We start from the raw sequence: 17,517 nt of genomic DNA on the forward strand, positions 1-17,517 counted from the left end.
CGGTTAAGTAAGCGAAATAAACTAAAAACTTAGAATTAGGTTCTGATTGCTTTTCTGGTTTTTGGTAAGTTGAGAAACTAAAAATTTAGTATAGAAATTAATAACCAAAATTTAATAATTACCAGTGGGAAAAGCAACCAATTTCCACAGGTTAGGGGTTACAAGATTACCCCTCAAATTGATGAAAATTATCCATCAATTGCCACTACATAAATAACCTCTCATATGATATTACTAATTTCAGAATAATTCCATCTTAAAATATAAAAAATTATTGAAAATAAAGCTAATTGCGCTTATTCAGTATCAGAATAAGTTATCATACGATTCAAGAGTATACTAATAGTTACACACTTATAACAGACCATCTCTCCATCAAAAATTAGGATTACCAAACCATCAGTTTTTCCGGACAGCGGCTTCTCATGAAGCCAGCTTCTCAGAAAAGTTAAAAAAAAAAAAGTGTCCCAGAAGCGCCTTCGGTTTCCAGAAACGGGGCGGGACGATGAGCTGGACGCGCTTAGGCCCCGGAGCAGGTGGGTTACCAGGGTGATTAGTGTCAATGGGCTGCTTAATTTATCCGGGTGGTGGACACCAGGGATGGGAGCGGGACCCACGCGGCGCGGCCGCGAGGTCCACCCTGGTTGGACTGCCGGAGGGTTTGAATTCTGGTGCCGCGTCTTGACCTCTCGCAACAATGCATTGGATGATTAGTTAGCATTTGCTTCGAATACGAAATTTTGAAGGGTTTTCGTAAAAGTTGTCTCCAGTTTACGTGAAAGGGGAGACTTAGGCTAACGGTCCCCGATACTCGGAAGAATTTCGTGTCCATTTTGACTTTTGAGAACGAGAATGATACTGGGTAGTTCAAGAATGCGTCCGGCCTAGCAGGATCATTTTTTATCGTGCATGTGTGTAATTATTCTTTTTCATAGTCTCTCGTAATTGCGTGTATCTTTCTGTGCTAAATTAGCAATTGCACTGCTTAACAGATGATGTGTAGCTCGTCTATGTATTGTAGGAAAATTAAACAATTTTACTAAAGTTTTAATTCGTGATGTTGGTGACCTGTAGATGCATGGTCCGTCATTGACCAACAAATGCAATGCAGGCATATGCACGTGGACCAACAACTCATGTAACATGATGCCTCAACTTCTTTTTTCAGCGTGCACGGCGGACGCATACACGGGCACGTACATCAAACTTATGTCTATATCCATTTACGTGAGTGAGTCTCAGCATATGTCTATGAGCACGTATTTTTATTACTGAACGTATCCGTATATGTATTTACTGTTCATCTCGAAATTTACCAAATCTAAGCTAGAACTTGGGTGAGCCGGTTCCACCAAAAGATTCTAACAAACTGAGCTCAGTTCGCTAGTGATGTTCAACTTGTTAATATCCAAGTGTGAATTCATGGTCGGTCATGACTCATGAGGCTGGAGGATGGTTTTCAAAATTCAGAAACTGGAGATCTGCGGGATTGAGCCGACCCTCACGCACAACTGCCATCAATTAGGCAAGGTTCACAAAACCGCTTGGATCCTAAAAACTATTCGACTTCGGTTATTGGAAAATCATGGTTACCGCGATAATCGAGCAAAATTCGATGAGAATTCGCTCAAAATTCATTTGATCAAATTTAAAATTCGACGAGAATTCGGACCGAATCAATCAAACAGTAATCGGTCGGTTTGCTACAGTTACCTATCGCATTTAGCGACTTATCGAGCGGTTTTTCCGTATTTTTTGAATTGTCGGTAACTATCGGAGGATGAACTCCTCAAGCGGGGATCCTGGGGACCTCCTTTGAGATTCGGTTGGGGGGATGATTCTGAATCTACCTCGTACGTGAATTAAATGCGAGTACGTGAGATATATACAGGACGGACGATCGACTGCTAGTGGTGGGAGTAAATGCTCGAGGGATTGTAGACGGGTTCGGGACGCACGGAGCGTAATACCATACTCCTGTGTGTATGCTATTATTGCTCTGGGAATACCTCTCTATGGATCTCTTGTGTTACAAGGATTTTTATCTAAATCTAGAGCTTCGGTCTTCAAGCGCCGATCTATCTGAGCTTCTACTTGGCTTCGTGCTTCATATGTCGTGACCTCGTTAGCTTATCTGAGTCTGTTCTTCTCCGGAGTGCACCCCCTTTTATCCTGTTGAGGAGGCTTGGCGTGCACAGAAAAGAGGGTACGAGTCCCTATGAGCCATAAATGGAAAGCAACCATTATGGGCTGCAGCTCGGCGTTACAGGGGTTAAAAAGTGCGTCCCCGGTCGGTCTTGTCGCCTATTGCGTATAGTTTTAGCAGTTGCAGGAGGGGACCCACCGGACAGCCGCCGAACCACCCTGCATGCCCGCTCGGTCAGAGCGGGTCTGACACAGCAGAGGGCAGGCGATAAGCCTCGAGCCCAGCGACGACATCCCCCAGCCACGCAGGATGATGTGCGATGGGACCCATCGCATTAAATACCCACACGCCTCCCCGTCAAGAGGTGGCAGGGACTGACAACAGGCGTGGGGGGAGTGGTTGGAAGTGACAAGCTACGCTCCCTCTTAAATGCAGCATCGGGCCTCTCACCAATTGACACCTCACCGATAAGCCCCTGTGGGGTCCACCGGCAAGGGGCTTCTCAGGTCCTCGGGGAACTCTGGGTGCTCGGGGACTACTGTCCATAACCCCGAGCGTCCTCTCCCGGATATGTCTTTTCTTGATCTTCGGGGAACTCCGAGTACTCGGGGACCACTGTTCATGACCCTGAGCACCCTCTCCTAGAACTGTGTCTTCTCGGGTCCTCAGAGAACTCAGGTACTCGGGGACCACTGTTCATGGCCCCGAGCGCCCTCTCCCGGAACTGTGTCTTCTCAGATCCTCGGGAAACTCGGGTACTCGAGGGACCACTGTTCATGGCCCCGAGCGTCCTCTCCTGGAATTGGGTCTTCTCGGATCCTCGGGGAACTCGAGTACTCGGGGACCACTGTTCATGGCCCGAGCACCCCTCCCGGAACTGGATCTTCTCGGGCCTCGGAGAGATAGTCCCCGAGAGAAGACGCCACGTGGTATTCTGTTGTCCTAGCCTCGGAACTCAAGAACCTCTGGTTCCCATGTCACTGACAGTAACCGTTAGAATTCGTCAGTAACGGTTCGGTTTTAGCGAATTATCAAGCATTTTTTTCGAATTTTAGTGAGGTTTAATAAAAAACCAAAAAATGGTTCAACCTTGTAAAATCAATAACTAATTTATCTGAGCTTCAAATCAAGTTCAACAAATTTTGTTGATTTCTTTGTAACATGATATACATGATAAAAATATTTATACTCATAAAATAGTTGAATATTTTCTATGAAAAAATGTATTGGCTAAACCTAGTTAAATGCATAGTTTACTCTTTGCTAATCCAAAAATCATGAAACTAATTTTTTAGTATTCTTACATGATCCTATGTCTTCTAAAAATATATGAATTCATTAAATAGTTCTTGTTACACACAAGATTGTGTAAATGTGTTGCAACTAGATTAATTTATAACTAACCCATCACACCTCCAAAATTAGTGAAATCACTTTTATTAGTTTACTTATACTATGCTTTATATAGAAAAAATAATGGTAGACATGAAAAGTTTAATTACAGTGTTGTTTCTTAACATATTCATTTTATGCTTGCAAACTTTCTAAAAATTATGGAGAAATTAATAAAATTCTAAATGAAGTAAAACTAATTTTGTAGATCCTTTTAAGATACTCCCTACAAAAGAAAAATATGCATTTATATATTAAGCTTTTTTAACATAAGTTAATAAATGAACTACATGTTTCAACTTTTTTTTTAAACTTCCTCCGTATAGAATATGATGCAAATGATATTATTTTTTTAAAAAGAAATTCACAGGAAGTCTTAGAATTGTCTCTTAGTTTTTAAAGATTTTTTTTGATTTTTTTTATTTTTTAAATTTTTTTGAATTTAAATTCGAAAATCTATCGGTTTTTATTATCGATATGAAACGGTAAGCTCGGTTACCGTGATTTTTAAGCGATAACTGTTAATAAGTTGAGCCCTGTGATTAGGTAGGTTGAATATGAAATGATGTTAAACGATATGGCTTTTCCATTGGTTCTTACTTGTCTCCCAGAATATTTTTGATTAGTTTATCTCAATGATTTTGAATCGTAATACACTTGACGAATATAAGATAGCTAAAGAGTTGACAAAAAGGTACTCCTAGGTCCTAAGTATATCATTTATTTTCCACGTGGATTGGACAAACAAAGTGTCGCGGATGAGCTTTTCAATCACGTGTTTTAGTGTTTGTTTGTTTCCGTCGTAGCTTTTATAAAATCCGATTCTAGATTATGACTTTTTTTAAAAAATAATTTTCAAAAAATTAATTATGAGATTAACTTTTGATGTGAATGAAATATATAATATATACGATATCCTGTTCTCTGTCTCAGAACATGGTCACTTAGAATCACAAAAGCACATTTATACCGGCTTTTAGATTCTAATTATAAAATCAGCTTTTAATTATTAGAATCGCTTTCTAACTTCATCAGGTATGTTTTAGCTTTTGATCCTGAGAATTCAAAATAAAAAAGGCAAATTTCTTATTTGCCATAAAATTTTTTCACTCTCCTCTCTGCACCACTTAAAAAACAAATTTTCTTATTTGCCATCGCTTTCAATTTTTCATTCCTTCTATGCCACTCTTTTACGTTTCGATCAGTTCTGCCATCGAAATTCAATGTTCATACACACTGTTTATAAGTACTGTTTACAGATACAGTGATCTTTTATTTCTCAGTGATTTTTTCTTAGAACTTTTTATACGTGTACGCAGAACTGATCTTAGAACTTTTATTTCTTAGAACTCATTTTAATTTGATTCACATAAAAATCCAGTGTATAATTTAAAATAAAATTATTAAAAAAATCTATTTTTATAACTTCTAACAATTGTTTGTATCTCAAATGAAATCCTAAAAATATAGAAAAAATTATTAATATTCTTCTTAAGTGATAGATTAATTTCTAAAATTATTTATAGACATAGGTTATAAGGTGAAAAAATGAGTTCCTTTGTAATACTCTACTTATATACACATATGAATAATATCGATGAACAGTGAAATTCGGCAGCAGAACTGATCTAGACGTAATAGAGTGTATAGAAGGAAAAAAATTAAAATTAATGGCAGATAAGTACTTCTTTTCTGAAGTGAAATAGAGGGAAAGTAAAAAAATTTAATGACAAATAAAAAGTTTGCCTAAATAAAAAATTGAAACAAACATAACCTTAAAGTAGCACACGAAACACATGGTGATTGGTGACTGGACAGGCAGGCAGCGTAAGCAGAACGCAGGAGAACGCGACAAAACGTAGAGCGCAACAGCCATGGCAACGTACTCCCTCCGTTTTCTACTCCGTGAGGGGCAATTTTGGAAACAGGCGCAGGTGGTGGGGCCGAAAGGGCCCGAGGAGTGGGCCGGGAAGACTCCTTGGCGAGGCGCGGGAGAGCGAGCAGGCGGGGCCCACATGCAGCGTCGCTAGCGGCAGGTGGCACCAGGCCCACGGCACGGTGGCAAGCTTTCAGATTTCTCGTGGCTGGCCGGCCGGCACGCGGGATGTTTGTTCGAAATCCGTGGCGGGAGACGGTAGGACCGACGCGGGGTGGATTTTACTTTTTTGTCATAAATACGTTTTTGATTTTTCACGATCCTCAATATACAACTTTAATTATTATTTTTATTACAATATAATTATAATATTTAATAAAATTGTAATAATATAAAATTATTTTTAAGACAAACCTACACGCATGTTTTTTAAGTTTCTAAACTAAATATTCTGAAAACTATTGATGATAAATTTTTTAAAAGTTTCTTCAAATCTTAGTCAAAACGATAATTATTTATAAAGTTTACTCAAATCTCAATCAAAACAATAAACATTTACGGCTGAGAAAATACTTTTTTTTGTCTTTTTCTCCAAAACATTTTCTTTGTTTTTGAAAAGGGCCGGAAGTAAAAAAATTCCACGACCAGGGGGCATTTGTAGACTGTTCGGCCATGTCTCCGTTTACTTCTTGAGTAACCATTGAGGTAGCATTTGATTGGTTGAATAAAGTTAAATGAGATGAGATAATTTTGGATGGGATGGTACTGGATAAGGTAGTACAAGTAGATTATTTGGTTAGATGCATAGGATGGTACGGAAATATGTTTAATTGGTTGTATGAAATGATATGACTTGGTATTTAGATTCTGTTTGATTGCTTGAATGGATCGATGTTGGATGAGTTGTATAGTAGAATAAAAATGCATATAAATGAAGCATTGTAAAAAAACACACTTTTCATTATATAATCTAGGGTTAAAAATAATTTTAGAATTAGTATATCACATAAGAATAATATTAGTGATTTTTTCATATTTTGAATTTTTATTTAAGAACCTAACAATTATTAGAAATTATAAAAATAGTCTTTTTGAGAATTTTAGTTCCAATCCTACATAGTTTTTTTAATGATCCAATTAAATAGATTACACATGGATTATAGAATAATAATTGTAAAAAAAATTAGAATTTTTGAGCAACAGAACATCACCGTTTTGATTTTTAAGCATCAAACAACACTAAAAACGAGTACTGTTCACATACTACTCCGTCCAACTTCATTCGGCCGATTTGAGCGTACCGCTTGATGCAGCATCTAACAAGAATATGTTTGTTATCGGGTGCAACAAGATCCATACGGAGAATCTGTATGGACTCATCCGGAACGATGTGGTTCAGTTCAAGTAACCAGAGCACGTACTCTAAAGATGCACCAGCCGATCCAGGACGGGCTCCGGTACCTGCAACCAAACACACGGTCAGTAGTGCAGACTGCTCGGTCTTCTTCTTCTTCTTTTTTTTTTTTTATCTCGACGGAGAGAAGAAAACTTGTAGTTTGTTTGGTTCTTCGCTTGTGTGAATTCCATCTGTCTGTTCCCGAGCAAGGGTGCAAAATGACGGCTTAAAATAAAACTAATCAGATGTTAGCAGTTTGAGTATCGTATATATGATGGGTCATTAAAAACGAAAAATTTATTTGGTGTCTTGTACACGTTATGGACACAAGATGGATCCATCTTAGGTGCAACTGAAATAGAGAATGATGCAAGTGCAATCGGGCAGTTCGTGAACATAAGTGTGTGCTTCAAAAGAGTTCACGAAAGGTAGCGACATCGTTGAATGTGGATAAATGTGGAGTGACATTGGTCATCGGCCTCCGGAGAAAACGGACAGATACACATATAGTGTTGATTAGTAGGTACAAAACATATCGTACAAGGTAGAGACACACTCGTGGTAGCATGGCTGGACTGCCACGTTTACGGAACGTGTCGCGGCCGTGGAGCAGCCGTGCTCCTCCTGATTGACGGACTGCAAATTCATCGTCTACCAATCCCAGCCTCGCCCATGCTGTGCAGCCAGTCATGCTGCTCTAGACTACTAGAGCACCAGTACTACTGTACCTCTCTTCCTTGGATCTTGGCACTTATCTCCAGCAGATTATCATGCGGCACACGACGCCCCATGTACTCCCTTAAACAAGGAGGAGGGGGGAGGCACTCTTCCGTACTATCAAGCTCGCTCGATCGATCGCTCCGGTATCTATCCATTTGCATGGAAACTTTGCAGACTGCTCCAGTGTTTTCTGGCAAAAGAAGCTACCGAGAAGAAGTTGTATGGAAGGGCCTTGGGCCTAGATGTGGCCTACTTCTAAGAGTAATAAATCCAATGTATCTCCCTTAACTCTTCCCGCGGTCCGTTTTTTCCCTCTCAACTTTAAAACCAGATTTATTTGCTCTGCAACTATCGAAACCAGTCGTTTCGACTCACCACACTAGTTTTTAGAGTAGTTTCGTGTGACGTGTCACTCGCCCCCTGCTAACTCAGCGGTGGCATATGGCTATAAAGTAGCAAAGGAGGTTGGAAGAGAGCAGATAGTGTAAGTGTTGGTGGGAACAGAGGAGAACAGCGAGGAATCTTGACGCGAAAGGAGATGCCCAGTTCATGGAGCTCCAGCTCGTCAGCCTCTTCTCGTTGTGCCGCTAAGGGATGCAGATTGACGACCCTAATCCCATATCGGGAGCATCCCTTGAAGTACGAGCCACCGATGATGTGCAGATGCAGAAGAAAGGTGGCGATGTGAATCTCATGGAGTGATGTCAACCCTGCACGGAGGTAGCTAAGTGCTAGCTTACACGGCGAGTTCAATCAGTTGTGTTTCCTGCTGTTTTTTTTTTTGTGCCTTATCTGTTTGATTGAGTTCATGCCTTAGCAATTGCAGGAGGACGACTGCAATTTCTTTCGCAGGTACGATGGAGCCACAACTCCCATCTTGAGGCAGGTGCTAGTCGATTTGCGCGACGCGGTGTGGACGCTACTGAAGGAAAAGGATGGACTCGCTGAATCTCTGGTCGATGCGATGACAAAAATGGATGAGCAGATAAGAGTGGTTGATGCAACCAGTAATGTTGCTAGGCAGAAGGAAGAAGAAAATGTTGTACTCAAAGTTAGGATCCATAGGTTAAAGCAGGAGAGATGTTTGATGATTGTTGCGTTTGTTGCATGTTTTGTTGTTGTGGTAGTCATGATGTTGCACAAATGAATAAAATTGTGGCAATGTATCATCTGAACCAGAACATGACAATGAATGTTGAGTGTGCACTTGTTTCCAATAAATTAGGTCATGACCATGTGTGATCAGTGTGCACTTGTCAATTCACAAATGGATTGAAATAGATATGCCTTTAGTCAGGCATTACAACATAGTTCATAAATGGATTGAAATAGATAGACCTTTAGTTAGGTATTACAACACGGTTCGTAAATGAATTGAAACACATAGCCTTTAGTGAGGCATTACAACATAGTTAATAAATAGATTGAAATGGGTGCGTTAAAATACATCTCACAGTTTGGCAGACTCCGATGGAGGAAGCATAAGGAGTGGCCCAATCCTGGTCTTGTTAGGTTGATGCCCAGTTGGCTCATGAGTTGAAACTTGAACACTTGCTTTGCTGGAATTGATCTTAATGGTTATACTAGAACTAGCTTGTGACAAGAGCACAAGAGCATTTAGGCTAATAGAAGCTGAGCCACCAGATCCTGTTGCAACCTTAGCTTTAGCACTGTTTGACATCATCTTCTTGGTTGGCTATAGTAAAAAAAAAAAGAATTACTAGAATGAACAAGTTGTTAGACAGAAATTAAGCAAGTGACAATAATTACATGTTTCCTAGAAGTACAAGTTTTTTCAGATTGCAAGCTTATAGCTGAACTTGCCTTCCTCTTCCTTGTGTTGGTTGAGCTTTGTTGTATGTTTGATAGAAGTATCATGACATTTGGAGCAACTATTGAATTAGCTGGTGTGGAACTTCCAGAAGCAATATACTAGCCATGTCTAGCACTTGGACAAGCAATAGACTCAACATGAGGGGCACTTAGAGTAGCAATAGACTCAACATAAGTGGCACTTCGAGCAGCAACTGACTGAGCACCACTACTTCTCTTCTCACATGTTGATCTATTGTGACCAATATATTTGCATTTTCTACATCTGATCATTGTTCCTACCGTTGACATTTTAGTGGCTTTGGTGCCCTCACTTTGTTCCCTTCGCCTCTCTTTCTTAGGTCTACCTGACATCCTTACATACCCAGGAGCTTTGAGTGGTTTCCTGTCAGACACTATCTAATTGTTTATGACCTCTACAGGTTGTAGACAGTGACTATAAGTGTTAAGAAATGCTTCTACTGAATAACAGTTGGCAACATAATCATCTAGGGTGTTAGTCCTAAAAAATACGGCAGAGATTGCATGGGGGTATGGCAACCCTGAGAGTTGCCAATACCTGCATGAACACTCTTTTTTGTGCAAGTTCACAGTGAACCTATTTTCATGATGCTTAACTTTAAATTGCCCAACACCATTATGAATTGCATGATAGAAGACTAACTCTGTGATATAGGCATTCAATTTCTTATATATGTTGGGGCATATTTGTGTGGTCCATATTTCTGATTTACTCCTATTCTCTTGGATCCTAACCATTACTTTTCTTCTAATTGTCTCTAGCATGGTGATGATTGGGAATAATCTAGCCTCAATGATCCAATTATTGAATGACTCACACATTGTTATCTACTGAGTCACAGTTAGAGCCTGACCTGAACCAAACTCTGCTCTAGTGTTGAGGGTGAGTGTTCAGCTCCTTCTCTGGTTTCTCTAGCCAATTTTGCTCTTGCCAAGTTGAACAATATGGTGCAAGGTGTCTTGACACACTTCCACCACCTCTTCTGCCACTCCTTGTTCCTGAATTGCTTCTTCTAGTTTGCATATACGTGTCTGGCACAATTTCTATGTTCAACTTCAGGAGCTCATTTCTATACAGTAGCTAGAAGTCCCTAGGCCAATATCTCTGAAGATATGCCATGCTCATCAGCTCATGCATCTTTCGATCTTGTTATCCAGCAAAAAAAACGTGTACCAATTTTGTCGGAGGGTTAGCTCCTGTCGCAGGGATCCTGAGGGACCCCTTTTTAGAGATTCGGTCGGAGGGATAATTCTGAATATGTTTGTTGGAGAAATAAATGGATGCAAATGCGATGGCAGGTGGGGTGGAATGATCCAATGTAGAAAAGAGTAAATGCGCTGGGGGATTTTTAGACAGGTTCGGGCCGCACCGCGCGTAACACCCTATTCCTGTATGGATGCTATAAATACCCTGAGAATGCCTCTCAGGAATGTGCTAGTTACAAGAATGTCTGTCTATCCTAGGTCCTTGGGCTCCTTGTTCTTCGGCTTCTATGCTCGTACGAATGTGTTCTTCGATCTCTGTTGGACCCTGTGTGCGCCTATCTGAGAGTTCGAGCGTTGCCTATCAATTAATTCACCCTGTCTTCGTCCGCGCTGCCGGCCGCTTTAAATACCCGCCGGCGGTAGCGTGCCCCGAATAGGAGGGCGCGAGTTCCAAGGCGCCATAAATGGAAAGGACGTCATCATAGCCTCTGCGCAAAGTGATGGGGGTTGAAAACACGTCCCACGCCCGGTCTTCAGTCGTCATGATGGCGCTGGCAACTGGCGTCGTGGAGAGGACCCACCGGGCAGCCGCAGAGCGGCCCAGCGTGCCCGCCCGGTCTTGTTCGCCTGCCACAGCAGCGCGGCAGACGGAACGCCTCGAGCCTCGCGATGCTATCCCGAGACGCGCCAGATGGCACGGGATGGGACCCGTGCATTAAATGTCCCCACGCCCTTCTGCCAGAATATGGCAGGAACTGACACCCGAGCGTGGCGGGAGCAGTTGGAGGTGACAGGCCACTCGCGCTCTTAAATGTGGCATCGGGTCTTTCACTGGCTGACACCTCATCGTTGGGCCCTGTGGGGGCCACTGACGGGGGGCTTCCTGGATCGTCGGGGAACCGAGTGCTCGGGGGGTCACTGTTCACCTCCCCGAGCACTCTCCCGAGAACGCCCTTTCTTGGTCTTCGAGGAACCGAGTGCTTGGGGGCTACTGTTCATGGCCCGAGCACTCTCTCCCGGTCTTGACTGTACGGATCCTCGGGGAACAGAGTGCTTGGGGGCCGCTGCTCGCAACCTCGAGCACTCTCTCCCGGAACTTCCTTCCTTGGGTCCTCGGGGCACTCCGGCGCCTGGGGGGGCCATTGCTCGCAGCCCCGGGCACACCCCTCCCGGTACTCGGGTCTCCTGGTCCTTGGGGGACTTGGGTGCTCGGGGGTCACTGTTCACCTCCCCGAGCACTTTCTTTTTGGTACCGGTCTTCACAGATCATCGGGGAACCCGGGTATTCGAGGACCACTGACCGTGGCCCCGAACGCCCTCTCCCGGGACTTAGTCTTTTTTACCTTTGCGAGGATGACCCCGCGGGAGGGCGCCACATGGCGGATTGCTGGTCTGGCCTCGTGATTCGGGGACCCCTGGTTCCTGATTCACCGACAAGTTCATACTTAGAACCTCGCGGTATGTGTTGTTTCACTAAGCACCAGAGAAATGGCATATCATGAGCTACTAAGTGTACTTACCATTACCAATGGACAATGGTTGCCACAGAAACTAAGATATCATTACTGGGGAACTGTACAGTCTGCACATCGCAGACAGATGCATGCACAAAATGAGAAAAAACACACAAAATAGAATGCATGCACAAAATGAGAAGAAACACACAAAATAGAATGATACAAGCTGATGGATGATGGCCTTTGCCTACATTGTGTACTCACTTGAGTCAGATCGAGTCGGTCAGACGTTGCCTTCGGCAAGCGCGGTGACTTTCTTCTCGAGCTCAGGCTTGTTGGCCCGACGAGTTTGTCCACCTGCTGCCCGTTCTTCAGGAAGAAGAACGTCGGCGTCGCTTGGATGTCCCAAGAAGAGCTAAAGTCCTGAAGAGAGAAAAAAAAAGTTGAGAAATGATCAATTGTTTCACCTCTCAAATGTAGCCTTCTGTAACAACGCGGGATAAAACATAGTTCGGATAAGCATTCGAATTTAGTGTCTATCAATTGTTCTTAGGTGATAAAACTGTGTCAGAACGACGACAAGATATCTAAAGTCTGAACACCTTACAGTACACTCAGTGCCCATATTCAGATGTACAACAGATAAGCAAATGGGCTAGAACTATGCTAATATTGGCGCATTAATGGAAAGTCAACTCACAGCTGTTGGTTATTTTAAAATGACCTATGGAGAAACGTCTCTTTTTTCTTATTTTTTGATAACCTATAGACCTAGATGCAAAACTGTCAGTCCCCAAAGGCATGATGGCATATTCATAGTAACAAGAAGTCAACAGAGCTGACACCACTTGCATATGAGAATGAGGATAAAGGTTTGGAAAAACATCAATTACCACTAACTCGTCGGCATCTATTGTCAAGAACATGAGCTGGGGGTATGTCTGTGACATTTCAGCATAAACACGCGAAATGACCCAGCATGGTCACACCAGGAAGCACTGAAATTTGCAACCACCTACAAAAAGATCCATAAATAAGGTTTTTGTAGCTGTGAAAATCATATCAGGAATTTAAAGTAAGTACAACTGTTCCTAAAATTTTAAAGAGTTAATGTATCTGTTCCACCAAGACAATGAATAGAATGACTACAGTGGCCACAATTTTCTAAAGTACCTAGTCATGTTTGCCTTAGAAATACTAGTAGCTTTGGTGATGTACTCTTAAATCTTAATTCCTTACAAGAAGAAAGTTACATACTAAATAACTATAAAACATGGAAGTGAGAAGCTTTATGCATATTATATGGACAGCAGTTCATATTGGTCGATTTGGCCGATTCTGAACTGTCAGGAGACTCATCAAAACAGGACTCACGATTAAATTTTATCGATTATTGTTTGCACAAAATGGCAACCTAGAGCAAATAGATGGAGTATATTGCTAATTTTGTGGTTAAAAGTATAGATAGATTTTATTTCAAAAATAAAAAGCATCGGTAGTAGTATAACACGGAGCAAATGTAAACGATGACCTAGACCCTTGCATCAGATTACAGACATCATGAAAATCCTCAAGCATCTGCTGTATGCTATACTTAACATATGGTTTCTCGGTTTCTCTTAAGACCTGGAGTAGGTTTTACTCACAATTTTCCCATCCTTATTTGCCTCTGAATTTTTTGGCCCCAGTTCTCGTTGCTTGTAACGACATGAATATTGCCACCTCCGAAATCATTCTTGTCTTCATCATCAGTGTGTTGCTGTCCCGTTAATGAAACATGAGAATCATCAGAAACCCCTCGTGGATTTGAAAACAGACAAAATAAATATGTATGCACAAATGGCACAGTACTCGGTTAGATAGAATTGTGCCTGTTTGCAAGAAGTCTGACCTTTGAACTGCAGCAACACGTGAGGATGAAGTGCACACAACATAATATAAGGTCGCCAACCACCAGCAAAAAAGATGCTCACGACCAAGAATATATACTATGGCATGTTCAAGCAACAGTCCTAGTTGAAGATACCATCCAAACATCCATGATCCATCCACCCTCCAAACATCTGTTGCTGTAAAGATCACAGGACCAACTTCTAGACCTTCGACTGCTTGACGTATCAGCCACCGAAAGAGCCTAGGTCCTAGTTGGTGTGGTGGTACCGGTTGGTCCAGATCAAAATTTTAATCGCCTCCAACACATCACAAGAACAAGACATTTCAACTCTCATATCTCATAGTCATTATCCCCTTTCTTCCCTATTTTTCTGCTCTATATATGGACACAGACCTGTCCAAATGGGCTTGTTCGGCCAGCCCGGCATGGGCCCAGCTAAAGCACGACCCGACATGCCCGGCTAAGCAAACAGGCCGTGCCGTGCCGGCCCGCTTGTCGGAGGTGCGGCCCACGGCACAACCCGTGGCTAACTGTGCCATGTCGGGCCAACCCGGGCATAGTTGCGGCACGACAGGCCGACCAGACGGGGAGGGGCGGTAGGGACGACCGACCGGGAGGAGGCGAGAGCAGGGGCGGCCAGGCGACGCAAACGAGGGCGGTCGGGGTGAGGGCGGGGGCGCCCAGCGGGGCTGAGCGGCGGGGCGATGGTGGCCGGGCTGGGTCGTGCCGAGGCGTAGGCCCAGGCAAGGCCCGGCTAGCAGTACCGTGCTGGCCCGACCCGCCTACCTCTCAGGTCATGCCGTGCCTGGGCCATGTCTACAGTGTCGTGCCTCGGGTCGACCCAGTAGGCACAGCCCAGGAGGCCAGCACTACACAGACACACCAAAGCAGTCTGATAAAGATTGCTTGTAGTTTAACTGCCTAGTCACTCTTCAAGATATATAATTCAACTAAACTGGAATCCCAGAATCCACATAATCACCACGCCAACCAATCGGGGCATCAAAAGCATCATGAATCCATGAATTTTGCACATGACTAAAAGAGAACTCCCAAGAACCGCGTGCAGTAGCAGTATGGATTTGATCGAAAATACGAGCACCCATGCCAAGTCTAGAACTCAAGCAACTTTCACTACAAGAATCCTAACCAACCGAGAATAGCTCAGCTCGTCACATGGACATATTAGCAGACATTAAGGGTATATTTGGTTGGAGGGCAAGATTGGATAGGATATGATAATCCCTTTTTTTTTAGTGAGAGAATCCAATTTTCTATTTGATTGGATGAATTAGAGTGGATAGGATGAACTATTTTTCTGTTTCGTTAGATGGATGAAATGAGCTGATTTGTTTGTGATGACTTTTCGGTGAACTTACCCCCATTTTGAAAGCTGCTCCATAAATCAATTTCCCGATGATATTAGCATGTTTTTCAGGGGCGGTCATGTTCTTGTTTGAGGATGAGGCTTCATGTGTACAGAAATTGCCACGGAAGTACATAAAAGAAAGGATGGATATGTCATTATCTCCATGCAATATTACCGATTTATTTTTTGCGTTTCCGATTTGATTTGCGCCTTGTTTTTCTGCTCGGCTGAAGCTTACCGATCTATTGCTAGAAATATGACAAAAGTCTCCGTCAGATTTCTGTAACTTCCAATAAAATGGACAGCTACATGTCAGTTTCTTGCTAGAAATATGACAGGCTATCTGTTGTACATCAATAGTACTGGAAGAAATCATATAGCATTTGCCTGTATCTACACAGTTCCACAGAAATGAAATGCAAATCTCCTGCTATCCCTAGAGAAATCACTGGTGGTTCAGCAATATTTGAACGTGACGAAGCTGTATACGATACGACAACATAAACTGACAGTAAACAAGCAGTGCAAAAGACCCATTCAACCAATAAAGATAATTTAGAAATTTCATCTTACAATAGAATGCACGAAATTAAAGGATCACATGTTCCCCTCTAGAATGACTCAGAAACATATTCACCTCCAGCTATCTACAAGAGCCATAAGATGAATACCTTAGCATAACATCTTGCACAAAGCAAATCTATGTCGCCGGTGACTGAACAAAACTAGTGGATACATGTACGGCAAAATTTATTTGTGGTGATTTGTGTATTGCAGAACTAGGTTTGAAATGCCGATCATAATGAAAACAATTGGAGACTAGTGTCACCGGGTCAGTACCTCTCCGAGTTTAGGCAGGCCCGCAAGTGACAACCTGATATAGATTCACAACGCAGCAGGACAAACTTCCGAGCCGCCGGGGCCGGTTGGCAAGGATCGACGGAGGCAAGGAGGTGTGTGTGCAAGCGTAACTGCATGCGCAGCGGATTGGAAAGGCGGCGAGCGGCGAGGCGGGACGGCACACAGGCCCATCGATCGTCCTCGGAGCGGCGCACTCCACCCCTTCACCGCACCTGCGAGCGGCGTGAGGCGACTGTGCGGGGGAGCCTCTGCCCGGGTGGCGCTCCAGCGAGAGCCGAGGCCGGCGGGGGTCAGAGGAGGCCGGCGGCCCTGGATGGAGGAGGGAGGCGGCGGCTGGATGGAGGAGGCCGGCGGCCCTGGATGGAGAAGAGAGCGAGGCGGCGGCTGGATGGAGGGGAGGTGAGACGAATCGATGCCTCGATGGCTCGTCGCGTGGATGAGCTCGTCGGGGTTTTTCACGGATCAACTCATCCAGCACGTTTGTGGTATATTTTTTTAATTAAATTTTACAAATCTACAATTATTTATAGGTTTATAACGTAAAACAATAATGTTTAAGATTTATTTAATAAAACTATAGCTATTTGTACGCTTAGCAATAAAAAAATAATTTTTAATTTAGTCTCACCTGCCAACCATATATTTTCAGCATGGAGAAACGAGTAATATGTTTGTAATTTTGTGTTACTAAAGATAGATATGTAATTATAGTTTTGTAAAATATATTTTAAAAATTGTAGTTTTACGTTACGAAAATACAAATAATTGTAGTTTTGTAAAATTTATTCTTCTTTTAAACTAGCCATCTCATTAAGACTGCTTATCAAACAAATACACTTAAAAGCTGGATAGTTATGTCATATTTAGAATACGGGGCAGTTGCATTACTACCCCTATTTAGGAGGTCAATTTTGATTTTACCCATATTTTTCAGACTGCATGATTTTATCTTTTTTTTTCAAACTAAAGATTGTGTTTGCCTCATTCTGTTAAGAACATTTAACGATGTTAATTTAGCAATAAAAAAGCATGTATACCTTTGCAAATTTGCTCTTGTTTGTATTGACAGGAAGATGAGTGGAAGGACCAGAGGAGGAAGAAAATAGCGAGAATGTGTGAAGATGAGTTAGAAGCTTAAACATGAAGATGAGTTAGAAGCTTAAACATTCCTCCCATCAATAATTTCCTACACTCATACACATAGTCTCTTCCATCATTTTTTCCTGTCATCTTTTCACAAGCAATCAATGTATTTATAAAGATTTCGCTGTCTGTGCGGTACGACCCCGAGCTGCCAACCCCTCATCCCAGCACTAATGCGACCACCCAGCTGCCACTCCTTGCCC

At 42.6% G+C, this 17,517-nt stretch overlaps 1 pseudogene; it reads right to left on the reverse strand.

Annotated features, from left to right (window-relative positions):
* Positions 1 to 12,197: 12,197 nt before the first annotated feature.
* Positions 12,198 to 16,650, reverse strand: LOC133897099 (thioredoxin H4-1-like; annotated as a pseudogene).
* Between the last annotated feature and the right edge of the window lie 867 nt (positions 16,651 to 17,517).

This window comes from Phragmites australis, chromosome 2 (assembly GCF_958298935.1).
Source record: "Phragmites australis chromosome 2, lpPhrAust1.1, whole genome shotgun sequence".
Classification (NCBI taxonomy): domain Eukaryota; kingdom Viridiplantae; phylum Streptophyta; class Magnoliopsida; order Poales; family Poaceae; genus Phragmites; species Phragmites australis.